Source organism: Mirounga angustirostris, unplaced genomic scaffold (genome assembly GCF_029215605.1).
Source record: "Mirounga angustirostris isolate CCGP_5_RB_7025 unplaced genomic scaffold, mMirAng1.0.hap1 SCAF_2, whole genome shotgun sequence".
NCBI classification, from domain to species: Eukaryota; Metazoa; Chordata; class Mammalia; order Carnivora; family Phocidae; genus Mirounga; species Mirounga angustirostris.
The window spans coordinates 142,800,020-142,816,182 of NW_026991710.1; the positions used below are offsets into that span (position 1 = coordinate 142,800,020).

Below are 16,163 nucleotides of genomic sequence, written 5' to 3' on the forward strand. Positions count from 1 at the left end.
TCAAATAAATAATAAAATCTTTTTAAAAAAAAAAGAAATGTTAAAAAAAATACTCATTAGCTATTTTCCTATTGATAATACTTCATATTATTCCTATTAGTAGAGATTTTAATTACAATCTAAAGAAGCAAAATATATAAAAAAGCAATGATTGATCAAATTTTAAAATTATTGAATATTTTTTCCCAGGCTCTATGAGATGAGAATTTCATAGGCTCTATAAAATAAATTTGTTACCTTAAAAAAAAAACTATTACAGGGGCGCCTGGGTGGCTCAGTCGTTAAGCGTCTGCCTTCGGCTCAGGTCATGATCCCAGGGTCCTGGGATCGAGCCCCGCATCGGGCTCCCTGCTCAGCGGGAAGCCTGCTTCTCCCTCTTCCACTCCCCCTGCTTGTATTCCCTCTCTCGCTGTGTCTCTCTCTGTCAAATAAATAAATAAAATCTTTAAAAAAAAAAAAACTATTACAAATTTGGCTTCCTTTTGAATGAAATCATGCCAAAATTGTTCTACAGTATAGAACTGGTCCTTTCCTGAAGTTCACATTGAAAGCACAAGTGATGAATAATGAATCATCAATCAAAAAACATTCAGACTCAACAGTTTTTAAGTTAAGCTTACCATGCTGAATAAAAATACAAAGTACATAACACAAAGATTATAAAAAATAATAGCAGCTTGAGAGAAAATTCCACAGTTCAACTGGTTACTCAAATTTTGCCCTTGCGCTGTTTCCAAAACTCATCTCCCTACCCTCCCCTCAGAGGTAACTGCTGCCTTGAATTTAGTTTTTATCATCCTCTTGCTTAATTTTTTTAAGTTTTTATGATACTATACATATGCCTAATTTTGAGTCTTTATTAAAAGGACAAAATCTTAATTGTGTTTTCTGGAATTTGTTTGGTAGACTTAATTGCCAATTACTGTTAAAATTCTGGCATAAGGTTACAGGAAGCTATACTTAAATAAATTTAATGCTACATAATATGCAATTATATATCTACATCACAATTCATTCTACATCCTCTTCTTTCTTTTTTTTTTTTTTTAAAGATTTTATTTATTTATTTGACAGAGACACAATGAGAGAGGGAACACAAGCAGGGGGAGTGGGAGAGGGAGAAGCAGGCTTCCCGCGGATCGGGGAGCCCGATGCAGGGCTCGATCCCAGGACCCTGCGATCATGACCTGAGCCGAAGGCAGTCGCTTAACGACTGAGCCACCCAGGCGCCCCCATCCTCTTCTTTCAAAAGGCATTCAGATGGGTTTTTTTGTTGTTGTTTTGTTCTGTTTTGGTTTTTGCTAGTACAAACTATGCTGCAATGATCATTCTTGTGGGTATTTCCTAACGTACAGATAAAACACCAAAATACATTCATAGACAATTACTAATCTGTACATTTTAAGGTAATAACAAATTGTTTTCCAAAGCAATTTTACAGAGTTATACCTGCATTAATAGACGTTAGAAATTCAATTCAATTTCTAATACCTGGTATTATATAAAACATGAACTATGTACTTTCTCTTGTTTCAAATTCTTTAATCTTCTAATTTTTAATTTTTTGGCTTTTTGGCTAGGATGTGGGAAACCACTACATGCTACTTTAAAAAAATTAAAACACTGCAGAAACATGTTAATTCTGCTGCATATTCTTTTAAAATTTACCCTTTGCATATTTTAACACATAATATAGTGGATCAGATTCTGCAGTCAGACTGCCTCGATTAGAATCCTGGATATATGACTTATAAGCTCTGAGACTTTATATTAGTTGCTTGCCTATTCTGTGCTTCAGTTTCTCGACTTGTGGGAATTAAAAGCAGCTAATCATGTGGTTGCAGTGAGGATTAGTAAAATGAGTATCTATAAAATGATTATAAGCAAACTATGCTTAGGTCATAATGTGTGCTTAAAATATAATTATAAATGATGTTTTGGGTATTTTATTTTGTAATTGTATATGGTTGATTTTACAGTATACTTATTCTAAATTATTTTAGAAAATTTGAATATGGAGATAAACACCGTAAGATTAGACTCAATCCATCACCCATGACAGGATATTTGAGATCTATCCACGTTGACACACATAGATAGCACATTCTTTTAGCAACTGATAATTCTCCACCATATGAGTATATCACTATAAATAGCCAAGTTCCATACCGATAGACACTTAAGTTGTTTTCTTGTCTTTGTCTCACAAATAATGGCACATTGTACATTTCAAATATTTTAATTTGAGAAGTGTGAAATGGTGTCTCGTAGTTCTAATTTATATTACTACCAAAGGTATCTTGTAGAATATATATCTCTCTATTTTTTTCTAACATTCAAATTTCCCTTTTGTGATTTACTTATTGGTAACTTTTGTCCATTTTTCTTTTAGATTCTTTCTCCTGTTAATTTGTACAGGCTCTAGTTTTCCTAGATAAATAATTCTTATACTTACATGTGGATTTATTGTCTTGTTCCAATCTGTCCCTTATACTTTAACTTTGGTTGGAAATTTTGTTACACAGAAATTTCTTTTTTTATTATTATTATGGCAAAATTTACCAGACTTTTTATTTACTTGAATTTTACCTTTTTTTATTTAAAAAATTCAGCCCTACCCCAGGATTCTTCAGATATTCTACTGCACTTTTTTTTTTTGTAGAGGAAAGATGAAAGAATAGAATGAGATTAAATATATATTGAATTTGAACATCAGTTTGGGGAGAATTTATGTATTTATGATATTAAGTGAAAACAAGCAAAAACCTAGTATATTTCTACATTTATTAAGTATAATTAAGTTCTGTAATCTCTCATAATTATTTTCTCCTTAGCATGTTTTGTTAGATTTATTCCTGAGTATATTTTAGTTTGTACTGCTACTTTGATACTTTCCTTTATTTTGTTTTTTGGGTTTTTTTTTTAATTTTTTAAATTTATTTATTTTATTTTATTATGTTATGTTAATCACCATACATGACATCATTAGTTTTTGATATAGTGTTCCATGATTCATTGTTTGCATATAACACCCAGTGCTCCATTCAGTACATGCCCTCTTTAATACCCATCACCAGGCTAACCCATCCCCCCACAGCTCCAGAACCCTCAGTTTGTTTCACAGAGTCCATAGTTTCTCATGGTTCATCTCCCCCTCCGATTTCCCGCCCTTCATTTTTCCCTTCCTACTGTCTTCTTTTCTTTAAACATATAATGTATTATTTGTTTCAGAGGTACAGTGATTCAACAGTCTTACACAGTTCACAGCACTCAGCAATGCACATACTTCCCCCAATGTCTATGACCCAGGCACCCCTACCTTCCCAACCCCCACCACTCCAGCAACCCTCAGTTTGTTTCCTGAGATTAAGAATTCCTCATTATCAGTGAGCTCATATGATACATGTCTTTCTCTGATTGACTTATTTAGCTCAGCATAATACCATCCAGTTCCACCCACGTCATTGCAAATGGCAAGATTTCATTCCTTTTGATGGCTGCATAATATTCCTGTGTGTGTGTGTGTGTGTGTGTGTGTGTGTGTGTGTGTGTGTACCACATCTTCATTATCCATTCATCTGTGAATGGACATTTTGGTTCTTCCCATAGTTTGGCTATTGTGGACATTGCTGCTATAAACATCGGGGTACACATACCCCTTCGGATCCTACATTTGTATCTTTGGGGTAAATACCCAGTAGTGCAATTGCTGGGTCATAGGATAGCTCTATTTTCAACTTTTTGAGGAACCTCCATACTGTTTTCCAGAGTGGCTGCACCAGCTTGCATTCCCACCAACAGTGGAGGAGGGTTCCCCTTTCTCCACATCCCCGCCAACATCTGTCGTTTCCTGACTTGTTAATTTTAGCCATTCTGACTGGTGTGAGGTGGTATCTCATGGAGGTTTTGATTTGGATTTCCCTGATGCTGAGCAATGTTGAGCACTTTTTCATGTGTCTGTTGGCCATTTGGATGTCTTCTTTGGAAAAATGTCCATTCATGTCTTCTGCCCATTTCTTGATTGGATCATTTGTTCTTTGGGTGTTGAATTTGGTAAGTTATTTATAGATTTTGGATACTGATACTTTATGTGGAAAACCCAAAAGACTCCACCCCCAAACTGCTAGAACTCATACAGGAATTCACTAAAGTGGCAGGATATAAAATCAATGCACAGAAATCAGTGGCATTCCTATACATGAACAACAAGACAGAAGAAAGAGAAATTAAGGAGTCGATTCCATTTACAATTGCACCCAAAACCATAAGATACCTAGGGATAAATCTAACCAAAGAGGCAAAGAATCTCAGAAAACTATAAAATACTCATGAAAGAAAATTGAGGAAGACACAAAGAAATGGAAAAACGTTCCATGCTCATGGATTGGAAGAACAAATATTGTGAAGATGTCAATGCTACCTAGAGCAATCTACACATTTAAAGCAATCCCTTTCAAAATACCATCCACTTTTTTCAAAGAAATAGAACAAATAATCCTAAAATTTGTATGGAACCAGAAAAGACCCCGAATAGCCAGAGGAATGTTGAAAAAGAAAAGCAAAGCTGGCGGCATCACAATTCCAGACTTCAAGCTCTATTACCAAGTTGTAATCATCAAGACAGTATGGTACTGGCACAAAAACAGACACATAGATCAATGGAACAGAATAGAGAGCCCAGAAATGGACCCTTCAACAAAGCAGGAAAGAATGTCCAATGGAAAAAAGACAGTCTTTTCAACAAATGGTGTTGGCAAAATTGGACAGCCACATGCAGAAGAATGAAACTGGACCATTTCCTTACACCACACACAAAAATAGACTCCAAATGGTTGAAAGACCTCAATGTGAGACAGAAGTCCATCAAAATCCTAAAGGAGAACACAGGCCGCAACCTCTTCGACCTCAGCTGCAGCAACTTCTCCCTAGAAACATCGCCAAAGGCAAGGGAAGCAAGGGCAAAAATGAACTATTGGGACTTCATCAAGATAAAAAGCTTTTGCACAGCAAAAGAAACAGTCAACAAAACCAAAAGACAACTGACAGACTGGGAGATGATATTTGCAAATGACATATCAGATAAAAGGCTAGTATCCAAAATCTATAAAGAACTTTCCTTTATTTTGATACATTTTCCAATTAGTCACTTTTGGTACTTAGAATTGGTATTAGATTTCATCCCTATGGACATTTCCATACTGATGGTGATTAGAATAAGTATTTTTTTAAATATCAGTATTATATTCCAGAAGAGATTTCTCTTATTTATCAGTTGTGTTTAGATTCTCTTGAACATTTTAGGTAGATTTTCTTGGTTGTTTGGGGTAGAGTATAATAACAATTATTTTCTCTCTTTTTTCCCTATCCTCACATTTTTTACTTATTTTTCTGGTGTTATTTCATTTACTAGAACTTTCAATATACTCCTAAGTAGTGGTGATGATAGCAAATATTTTTCCTTATTCCTCATTTTAGTGGCAAAGAAGATAAGGTTTTATCATTACTTCAATGTTTGATGTAGATTTTTAGCAGGCTATTTTAATAGTTTAGGAAATTATATTTCTTTCCTAGTTGGTGAAAATGTCTGATCATTAGTGAGTACTGAACTTTATTAAATGTTTCCATGGATCTATTGAAATAATAGTATTTTCCTTTTGTCTGTTAAAATACAGAATTTTATTTTTTAAAAAATTACATTGAGACTTACACTAAAACTCAACAAGATCTTATTTTTTGGGGACACCTGGGTGGCTCAGTCACTTAAGCATCTGCCTTGGGCTTAAGCCATTATCTCAGTGTCCTGGGATTGAGCCCCCTGTTGGGCTCCGTGCTCAGAAGGGAGTCTGTTTATGCTTCTCCCTCACCCGCACTTGTGCTCTCTCTCTCCTGCTCTTTCTCTCTCAAATAAATAATATCTTTTTTAAAGAGTTTCTTTTAATTTTAAGTATAATTATATTTTATGTGCAATATTGAATTTAAGAATTTGTGATTAACAGACTACTTTTCAACCTCTTGAGTAAAGCAGAATCATTTGGACCTGCTTTCAAATTTATTGTCCTATGATCAGAATCATGTGTGAACCTTCTTAAATTTTTGATTCCCAGTCCCTATCCTGAAAGAATTGTTGATTCTATAGGACTGATGAAAAGTCTAATAATCTATGCTAGAATGGAATATAACAGATCCATATTTAGCTTAAATAAAATCAACTACCTACTCTCATAAAATTTCCAAATCCACATTTTTGTTTTTGTTTTTTAAACAATATAGGTTCCAGTAAAAGCAAACTCTTCAAACCAGGTGGTCAAATAAAGAATAACAACAAGAGGGGAGGAGCAAGATGGTGGAGGAATAGGAGACCTAAATTTCATCTGGTCCCAGGAATTCAGCTAGATAGTTACCAAACCATTCAGAACACTTACAAACTCAACAGGAGATCAAAGAAAAGAATAGCAGCAATTCTATGAATAGAAAAGCGACCACTTTCTGAAAGGTAGGATGTGTGGAGAAGTGAATCTGAGGTGATATTTGGGAAGATAGACCGCATGAGGGGGAAGGGAGCCTCCGTCAGCCAGCTACCAGCAAGTGATAGAGCAGCGGAGCACAAAATCAGAACTTTTAGAAGTCTGCTCCGCTGAGGAACGTCACTCCAGTGGCCAAGCAGGGGGTGGAAACTTCGCTGGGACAGTGTGGTCACAGGACCCTCGGGGTCCCAGAAAGACCAGGGGTGCCTAAGCGTGGCAGAGCTCCCAGGTATCAGAGCAGGGAAGCTGGCTGCAAAGACAGAGACGAGGAGTGGGCCCTCAGCTCGGGGTTGCCATAAACTGTGATCTGTGGCACAGTTGGGCCACTGCTCTTTGAGGAGGGACCCAAAAAGAGGCAGATCCAGGGAGACTCCCCTTCCACCCCTGGGAGGAGTGGCGTGGGAGCACACCACAAGAATCTGCTGCGTTTGGAGACTCCGAACGGGGTCATGTGCCAGAGACTGATCACAGGCCGGGTGAACATGAAGTGCGGCTGGAGACCAGGGAGACAGGACTGATTGACTTCTTTTCTCTCGGGGCTCACTGAGAAGTGGGGCCCCGAGTTCTCAGCTCCTCCAGGGCCAGAGATTGGGAGGCCACCATTTGCATTCTTATCCTCCAAAGCTGTAAGGAAAGCTTTCAGGGATCAAAAACTCCTGAGAGCAAACCCAAGCAGATTACCTAGCCTGGCCCCTGGCAAGGACAGTGCAATTCCACCTCCAGCAAAGACATTTGAGAATCACTGCAACAGGTCCCTCCCCCCAGAAGGTCAGCAAGAACATCCAGCCAAGACCAAGTTTATAGTCAATGAAAACCACAAAACCCCAGCACTAAGAGAATACAGCACATTGAATTCATGTTTTTTTCCCACGATTCTTTAGTCTTTCAAAGTTAATTTTTTAGATTTTTTTCTTTTTCTTTTTCTTTTTTTGTTGTTGTTGATTATTCTTCTTTCCCTTTTCAAAGAACATCTTATCAATTCCTTTCTTAAAAACTTTTAACTTTCATTTTTACAGCCATATTCTATCCCTTCATTGTATTTCACCTTATTTTTGGTATATATAAGTTTTTCTTTCTTTAAAATTTTGAAATACAGTTTCTTCTAACAGACCAAAATATACCCTAAATCTAGTGTATGACCTTGTCCTAGTCTCCCGCCTGATAACAATCTCTCCTTTTTTTCCCCATTCTTTTTTCAACCAACTTCTTACCTTATCAATTCCTTTTCTAAAATCTTTTTTTAATTTCCATCTTTACAGTCATATCCCATCCCTTCATCATATTTACCTTTATTTTTGTGTATATATGTTTTTCTTTCTTTAAAATTTTGAGAGGCAATTTCTTTTAACAGACCAAAATACACCCAAAATCTAGTGTGTGGCTTTGTTCTATTTGCCAGCCTGATCATATTCTTTGTTTTGTTTTGTTTCCCTTTCTTTTCCCCCTGGTTTCAGGTTTCTTCTGATTGTTTAGTGTATATTTTTCTGGGGTCATTGTTACCCTGTTATCATTTTATTCTCTCATTCATCTATTCTCTGGACAAAATGACAACATGGTAAAACTCACCTTAAAAAAAAAAGAAAAAGAGGCAGTACCGACTGCCAGGGACCTAATCAATATGGACATTAGTAAGATGTCGGAACTAGAGTTCAGAAAGATGATTCTAAAGATACTATCTGGGCTTGAAAAAAGCATAGAAGATACTGGAGAATCCCTTTCAATAGATGTAAAAGAACTAAAATCTAACCAAGTTGAAATGAAAAAGGCTTTTAATGAGGTGCAATCCAAAAGGGAGGCTCTAACTGCTAGGATAAATGGGGCAGAAGAGAGAATTAGTGATATAGAAGACCAAATGATGGAAAATAAAGAAGCTGAGAAAAAGAGAGATAAACAACTACTGGATCATGAGGGCAGAATTTGAGAGATAAGTGATACCATAAGACAAAACAATATAATAATTGGGATCCCAGAAGAAGAAGAAAGAGAGAGAGGGGCAGAAGGTATATTGGAGCAAATTATAGCAGAGAACTTCCCTAATTTGGGGAAGGAAACAGGCATCAAAATCCAGGAGGTACAGAGAACACCCCTCAAATTCAATAAAAATAGGTCAACACTCCGACATCTAATAGTAAAATATTTAAGTCTAAGAGACAAAGAAAATCCTGAAAGCAGCTCGGGACAAGAAGTCTGTAACCTACAATGGTAGAAACATTAGATTGGCAGTAGACCTATCCACAGAGACCTGGCAGGCTAGAAAGGACTGGCATGATATATTCAGAGCACTGAATGAGAAAAATATGCAGCCAAGAATACTATATCCAGCTAGGCTGTCACTGGAAATAGAAGGAGAGATAAAAAAAACTTCCAGGACAAACAGAAACTAAAAGAATTTGCGAACACCAAACCAGCCTTACAAGAAATATTGAAAGGGGTCCTCTGAGCAAAGAGAGAGCCTAAAGGTAACATAGACTAGAAAGGAACACAGACAATATACAGTAACAGTCACCTTACAAGCAATACAATGACACTAAATTCGTATCTTTCCATAGTTACCCTGAATGTAAATGGGCTAAATGCACCAATCAAAAAACACAGGGTATTAGATTGGATAAAAAAACAAGACCTACCAATATGCTGTCTGCAAGAGACTTATTTTAGACCCAAAGACACCCCCAGATTGAAAGTGAGGGGGTGGAAAACCATTTCCCATGCTAATGGACATCAAAAGAAAGCTGGGGTGGCAATCCTTATGTCAGACGAATTAGATTTTAAACCAAAGACTGTAATAAGAGATGAAGAAGGACACTATATCCTAATTAAAGGGTCTATCCAACAAGAAGGTCTAACAATTTTAAATATCTATGCCCCTAACATGGGAACAGCCAATTATATAAGCCAATTAATAACAAAATCAAAGAAACTCATCGACAACAAGTAATAATAGTAGGGGACTTTAACATCCCATCACTGAAATGTACAGATCATCTAAGCAAAAGATCAACAAGGAAATAAAGGCTTTAAATTACACAGGAAAAAATGGACTTCACAGATATATTCAAAACATCCCATCCCAAAGCAACAGAATACACATTCTTCTCTAGTGCCCATGGAACATTCTCCAGAATAGATCACATCCTGAGTCACAAATCAGGTCTCAACCAGTACCAAAAGATTGGGATCATTCCCTGCATATTTTTGGACCATAATGCTTTGAAACTAGAACTTAATCACAAGATGAAAGTTGGAAAGAACTCAAGTACATGGAGGCTAAAGAGCATCCTACTAAAGAATAAATGGGTCAACATGGAAATTAAAGAAGAATTTTAAAAATTCATGGAAACAAATGAAAATGAAAACACAACTGTTCAAAATCTTTGGGATGCAGCAGAGTCAGTCCTAAGTATATAGCAATACAAGGCTTTCTCAAGAAACAAGAAAGGTCTCAAATACACAACCTAACCCTACACCTAAAGGAGCTGGAGAAAGAACAGCAAATAAAGCCTAAACCCAGCAGGAGAAGAGAAATGATAAAGATCAGAGCAGAAATCAATGAAATAGAAACTAAAAGAACAGTAGAACAGATCAACGAAACTAGGAGCTGGTTCTTTGAAAGAATTAATAAGATTGATAAACGCCTGGCCAGACTTATCAAAAAGAAAAGAGAAAGGACCCAAATAAATAAAATCATGAATGAAAGGAGAGATCACAACCAACCCCAAAGAAATACGAACAATTATAAGAACATATTATGAGCAACTACATGCCAGCAAATTAGACAATCTGGAAGAATTGGATGCATTCCTAGAGATGTATAAACTACCAAAACTGAACCAGAAAAAAAGAGAAAACCTGAACAGACCTATAACCACTAAGGAAATTGAAGCAGTAACAAAAATCTCCCAACAAACAAGAGCCCAGGGCCAGATGGCTTCCCAGGCGAATTCTACCAAACATTTAAAGAAAAATTAATACCTATTCTTCTGAAACTGTTCCAAAAAAATAGAAATGGAAGAAAAACTTCCAAACTCATTTTATGAGGCCAGCATTACCTTGATCCCAAAACCAGACAAAGACCCCATCAAAAAGGAGAATTAAAGACCAATATCCTTGATGAACATGGATGCAAAAATTCTCACCAAAATACTAGCCAATAGGATCCAACAGTACATTAAAAGGATTATTCACCATGACCAACTGGGTTTATTCCTGGGCTGCAACATTGGTTCAACATCCACAAATCAAACAATGTGACACACTACACATAAATAAAAGAAAGAGGAAGAACCATATGACCCTCTCAATAGATGCAGAAAAAGCATTTGACAAAGTACAGCATCCTTTCTTGATTAAAACTCTACAGAGTATAGGGATAGAGGGTGTACACCTCAATTTCACAAAAGCCATGTATGAAAAACCCACAGCAAATATGATTCTCAATGGGAAAAACTGAGAGCTTTCCCCCTAAGGTCAGGAACACGGCAGGGATGTTCACTATCACCACTGCTATTCAACATAGTACTAGAAGTCCTAGCCACAGCAATCAGACAACAAAAAGAAATCAAAGGCATCCAAATCGGCAAAGAAGTCAAACTCTCACTCTTTGCAGATGATATGATACTTTATGTGGAAAACCCCAAAGACTCCACCCAAAACTGCTAGAACTCAGACAGGAATTCAGTAAAGTGGCAGGATATAAAATCAATGCACAGAAATCAGTGGCATTTCTATACATCAACAAGTCAGAAGAAAGAGAAATTAAGGAGTCGATTCCATTTACAATTGCACCCCAAACCATAAGATACCTAGGAATAAATCTAACCAAAGAGGCAAAGGATCTGTACACAGAAAACTATAAAATACTCATGAAAGAAATGGAGGAAGACACAAAGAAATGGAAAAAAACATTCCATGCTCATGGATTGGAAAAACAAATATCATGAGGATGTCTATGCTACCTAGAGAAATCTACACATTCAATGCAATCCTTATCCAAATACCATCCAGTTTTTCAAAGAAATGGAACAAATAATCCTAAAATTTGTATGGAACCAGAAAAGACCTGAATAGCCTGAGGAAGGTTGAAAAAGAAAAGCAAAGCTGGAGGCATCACAATTCCGGACTTCAAGCTGTATTACAAAGTTGTAATCATCAAGACAGTATGGTACTGGCACAAAAACAGACACATAGATCAATGGAACAGAATAGAGAGCCCAGAAATGGACCCTCAATTCTATGGTCAACTCATCTTTGACAAAGCAGGAAAGAATGTCCAATGGAAAAAAGACAGTCTCTTCAACAAATGGTGTTGGCAAAATTGGACAGCCACATGCAGAAGAATGAAACTGGACCATTTCCTTACACCACACACAAAAATAGACTCCAAATGGTTGAAAGACCTCAGTGTGAGACAGGAGTCCATCAAAATCCTAAAGGAGAACACAGGCAGCAACCTCTTTGACTTCAGCTGCAGCAAATTCTTCCTAGACACTTTACCAAAGGCAAGGGAAACAAGGACAAAAATGAACTATTGGTACCTCATCAAGATAAAAAGCTTTTGCACAGCAAAAGAAACAGTCAACAAAACCAAAAGACAACCGACAGAATGGGAGAAGATATTTGCAAATGACATATCAGATAAAGGGCTAGTACCCAAAATCTATAAAGAACTTACCAAACTCAACATCCAAAGAACAAATAATCCAATCAAGAATTGGGCAGAAGACATGAACAGACATTCTGCAAAGAAGAAATCCAAATTGCCAACAGACATATGAAAAATTGTTCAACATCACTCAGCATCAGGGAAATCCAAATCAAAACCTCAATGAGATATCACCTCACACCAGTCAGAATGGCTAAAAATAACAAGTCAGGAAACAACAGATATTGGCAAGCATGTGGAGAAAGGGGAACCCTCCTACACTGTTGGTGAGAAGGCAAGCTGGTGCAGCCACTCTGGAAAACAGTATGGAGGTTCCTCAAACAGTTGAAAATAGAGCTACCCTATGACCCAGCAATTGAACTACTGGGCATTTACCCCAAAGATACAAATGTAGGGATCCAAAGGGGTACGTGCACCCCAATTTTATAGCAGCAATGTCCACAATAGCCAAACTATGGAAAGAGCCAAGATGTCCATCGACAGATGAATGGATAAAGAAGATGTGGAGTATATATACAATGGAATATTATGTAGCCATCAAAAAAAACAAACTAAATACTGCCATTTGCAATGACATAGATGGAACTAGAAGGTATTATGCTAAGCGAAATAAGTCCATCAGGAAAGACAAGTATCATATGATCTCCCTGATATGAGAAATTTAAGAGACAAGACAGAGGATCATAGGGGAAGGGAGGAAAAAATGAAACCAGTGAGGGCTACAAACCATAAGAGGCTCTTAATCTCAGGAAACAAACTGAGGGTCGCTGGAGTGGTGGGAGGCTGGGCGATGGACATTGGGGAGGGTATGTTCTATGTTCAGCTCTGTGAATTGTGTAAGACTGATGAATCACAGACCTGTACCTCTGAAGCAAATAACACATTATATGTTTAAAAAAACAAGAAGAAGAAGAAGATAGTAGGAGGGGAAAATGAAGGGGGTGAATCAGAGGGGGAGTCAAACCATGAGAGACTATGGACTCTGAGAAACAAACAGGGTTTTGGAGTGGGGGGATGTGTTAGCCCAGTGATAGGTATTAAGGAGGGCACGTAATGCATGGAGCACTGGGTATTATATGCAAACAATGAATCATGGAATACTACATCAAAAACTAATGATGTAATTTATGGTAATGTATAGTGACTACATAACATATAATAAAATTAATAAACTAATTTTAAAAAATAATTTTTTTAAAAAACTTGGATTAGAAGACACTGATGCTGATACCAAGATCAAGCTGATGTCAAAATTAAATTATAAGGATTTTAAAGTATCTGTCATTAAAATATTTCAACAAGCAAATACACATTCTCTTCTTTTTTAAGATTTATTTCTTTATTTTAGAGAGAGAGCACAAGTGGGAGCAGTAGAGGGAGAGGGAGAGAGAATCTCAAGCAGACTCTGAGCTGAGTGTGGATCCTGACAGGGGGCTGATCTCAGAACCCTGAGATCCCAACCTGAGCCAAAACCAAAAGTCAAATGCTTAACCAACTGCACCACCAGGTGTCCCACAAATGCACATTCTCTTGATAGAAAATCCCAGCAAAGACATAGAAGTTACAAAAATATGAAATGGGGATTATAGAATGGAAAAATACAATAACAGAAATTTTTTAAATTGCTGGATTAGGTCAATGGTAGAGTGGAGATAACATATGATGGAATCAGTGAACTTTACAATAAATCAATAGAATTTGCCAATCTAAGTAACAGAAAGTAGACTGAAAAAGAAATAACAGAGTTCTAGAGACGTGTGAGGCAAACAAAAAAGCCAGCATTCATATAGTTGGAGTCTCAGAGGAGAGGAAAACTGAGTGGGGCTGAATATATACTCAAAGAAATAATGGCTGAAAACTTCCCAAATTTAGAAAAAAAACTACACTTATAGAATGAAAAAGGTAAGTGGACCCCAAATTAAAAAAAAAAATACATGCAAAGCAAACATTATAATTAAATTTCTGGAAACTAAAGACAAAGAAAAGATCTTCAAAGTAGACAGAAAAACAACACACAACCAATAGCAGAATACTAATTCAATTAACATTGGGTTTCTCATCTGAAACCATGAAGGCCAGAAGTGGCACACTTTTCAAGAACTGAAATTTTTAAAAACCTGCCAATCATAAATTCTATAGCCATTGGAAATATTTTTTTAGAAATGAAGAGAAAACAAAAACTGTCCACTGAAAGAAAATGGAGATAATTTTCACTAGCGAACCTATCCTTCCAGAATAGGTAAAAGAAGTTCTTTAAACAGAGGGGAAGGATTACAAAAGAAAGCTTGCACCTTCAAGAAAGAAAAAAGAAAATGAGAATGGGTAAAAATAGGATTAAATATAATATTCTTCTCATGAACTTCTTAAATTATATTTGATGATTAAAATAAAAATTGTGAAGTTCTGATGTGATGTTCAATGTATGTAGAGAAATATTAAGATAATTATATTCAAAAAGGAGGGAGAGTAAAGGGATTTAAGTAAAAGTAAGGTAGTAAAATTCGATGCCAGTAGACTATGATAAGTCATACAGGTATATTGCAACCACTAAAAAAACTATACAAAGTGATATAGAAACACTATAAATAAATCAAGATGGAATCCAAAAAATTTTAGGTAATTCACAGGAAGGCAAGAAAAGAGAAACAGAATAAGAAACAATAGAAACATAAATATTAATAGCAGCTTTACTTGTAATAGCCAAAAGCTGGAAACAACCCAAATGTCCTTCAGTGGGTTGAATGTTTAAACAAACTGTGGTACAACCATACTACTATGGAATACTATTCAGCAATAAAAAGGGACACACTACTGATACATGTAACAACCTGGATTAATCTCAAGGGAATTATGCTGAGTGAAAAAAGAGAATCTCAAAAGGTTACGTACTGTATGACTCCATTTATATAGGTCTTGAAATAACAAAATTATAGAAATAGAGAACATCTAGATGTTGGTGGAGGTTAAAGTTGGGGGAAGGGGTGTGGAATCAGATGGGACTCAGAAAGGGAGAAGCAGGAGGGAGTGAGAGGGAAGTGGTTGTAATAATAAAAGGAGAAGGTTCTTTGTGGTAATGGAACTGTTCTGTATCTTGACTGTAATGGTGAAAACACAAAACTACACATGCAATAAAATATACACAAATGAGCATGTAAAATTGATGAAATCTGAATAATGGTTTATATTTATACCAATTTCCTGATTCTGATATTGTACTATACAATAATTATGCAAAATATTACCATTTGGGAAACTGTGTAAAGGCTGTATAGGATGTCTCTGTATTATTTCTTTTTTTGTTGAGAATAATTGATATAATATCATATTAGTTTTAGGTGTATAACATAATGTTTTGATATTTGTATATTTTGTGAAATGATCACCACAAACAGTCTAGTTAACATCCATCACCACACATAATTACAAATTTTTTTCTTGTGATAAGAACTCTTAAGACTTACTCTCTTAGCAACTTTCAAATATACAATACAGCATTATTAACTATAATCACCACGTTTTACATTACATCCTATGACTTACTTATTCTACAAGTGAAAGTTTGCTCCTTTTTACCCCTTTTACCCATTTTGCCCACCCCCACCTCCCGTCCTCTGGCAACCACCAATCTCTTTTCTGCTATGAGTTCAATTTTTGTTTTGTTTTATTTTATAGATTCCATATATAAGTGAGATCATATGATCTTTGTCTTTCTCTGTCTGATTTGACTTAGCATAATACCCTCAAGTTCCATTCATGTTGTGACCAATGACAAGATCTCATTCCTTTTTATAGCTAAATAATATTCATATATATATATCCTATTTTATTTATCCATTCAGCCATCAATAGACACAGGTTTATCCCATGTCTTGGTTATTGTAAACAATGCTTCGATGAATATGGGGGTGCATATATCTTTTTGAGTTAGTGTTTTCATTTCCTTCAGATAAATATTCAGAAGTGGGATTGATGGATCA

General features: G+C 36.1%; 1 protein-coding gene across 17 annotated transcripts in view; it reads right to left on the reverse strand.

Annotated features, from left to right (window-relative positions):
• DDX60 (DExD/H-box helicase 60) overlaps nucleotides 1-16,163 on the reverse strand; it is a 202,919-nt gene that overhangs the window by 71,299 nt on the left and 115,457 nt on the right. The gene's annotated exons all lie outside the window — the stretch shown is intronic.